Raw genomic sequence first — 1,908 nt, 5'->3', positions numbered from 1 at the left:
TGCTGAGGGAGTGCCGCACTATCGGAGGGTCAGTGCTGAGGGAGTGCTGCACTGTCGGAGGGTCAGTGCTGAGGGAGTGGGCACTGTCGGAGGGTCAGTGCTGAGGGAGTGCCACACTGTCGGAAGGCCAGTGCTGAGGGAGTGCCGCACTGTCGGAAGGTCCGTGCTGAGGGAGTGGGCACTGTCGGAGGGTCAGTGCAGAGGGGGTGGGCACTGTCGGAGGGTCAGTGCTGAGGGAGTACGCACTGTCGGAGGGTCAGTTCTGAGGGAGTGGGCACTGTCGAAGGGTCAGTTCTGAGGGAGTGGGCACTGTCGGATGGTCAGTGCTGAGGGAGTGCCGCACTGTCGGAAGGCCAGTGCTGAGGGAGTGCTGCGTCGATACTTACATTGCACTGTCAGTACGAAGGTCTGCTCTGATGAAACGGTTGAATAACTCACTCTGCAGGTTAGAGTTTGTCCCTGGTGTCTGAGTGATGGTGTCAGGCTCAGAACTGAAGTATAAGTCAGAGTGACACCATGCTGAGTTGTAGTGTTTGAGACTGATCCACGTACGATGGTAGGAGTGTCCCAGGTTAGGGTGGGTGCTGTTCCACTGCATGTTGTGTTGAAAGTGCACCTTAATCTCACATGCTTTCCTGCAATAATTTGCACGGGGAATATTGTGGGTTTATCTGTAAAATCTAACAGACAGTGAGAGGATAAATATATTTTCAGTAACTATAACGTGAAGCAGCTGCTGAAATAGAAATCACAGTCCCACAAATGAAAGCAAGTTTATAATGATGACATTAGATATGAGAGTTTACAATGATCTGAAAATAATGTCATCCTTTTAGGCAGTGTATCTGTTCCTCAACTTAAAACACTTTCATTCCAAGACAGGGGATTGCTGACCCTGGATGAAGATGGAGGAGCTGACCAGAGCTTAATGTTCACTGGTTTATCACAGTCTGAGATATTTCATTCCTGTGTTTCACAGCTTGCTTTTCTCAAATATGCTCTATGTTTCGTGTAGTACAGTGGCACAAAAATTAAATTACTGTTTCATTGCCTTTGATTCAATTTGAGGCATTCTGAGCTGGTGAAAGGTGTTCTTGAAATGCAAGTCTTTCTTTTACATTATAACCCTGTTCAACATGATGAACTGCTTCATTTCCTTGCTGCACCCCTTCTCTGGCCATATGATTTGAGCTTAATTCACCAGAAGATATTGTATGTATCATCAAACTGCATAAAGATCAATATCAAAATCAAGTGCTCCAGGTTCCTTAAATTAACCAAGTTATTGCAAAGAATTTTACACAACCAAAGATCAAATGATGTTAACAGAAAGCTTAAAATGTGCAAATATACACAACTATGCTCCTTAATTGTAACGAAATCACACACTCACACACGTTCTCTGCAAAGTTTTACCTTCGAAATATCTTGGTTATGTACAGCTATGTTTGCAAAATGCAGTTAGTCATAGATTGTCCCAAGTGTTGATCTGTAGCCAGTGTTGCTTTCCACACAATCAGCTTACACTGGGATGTGTTTGTGGATCAGTTATAACTGCTTGAGGAATGGTTTTCTGGAAACAACAGTGTAGTTTCTATCATAACTTAACTGGGAAAAGTGCACCAATATTCAGATTCCAGTATTCTACAAGCCATCACCAAATGTATAAATTCCCAATTTGAGCACCAATTTGCCTCACTGACAGCTGAGGACAAATACAATTCACACCAAGTTCTGTCATTAACAGAAAATAACTCCTTTTATTTATTACATACTCTACCTTAAACAGGAGTAGGGAAAAAAATATCTATAATCAACTACGATTCACCTTGGACAAACAGACACAATCTTATTCATGATTAAGGCAAGCCAGATAGTCTGGCACAGATATATTGGGTGGTAAACGAA

Source organism: Chiloscyllium plagiosum, chromosome 47 (assembly GCF_004010195.1).
Source record: "Chiloscyllium plagiosum isolate BGI_BamShark_2017 chromosome 47, ASM401019v2, whole genome shotgun sequence".
NCBI lineage: Eukaryota > Metazoa > Chordata > Chondrichthyes > Orectolobiformes > Hemiscylliidae > Chiloscyllium > Chiloscyllium plagiosum.
Note: the sequence above shows the minus strand (reverse complement) of the source record.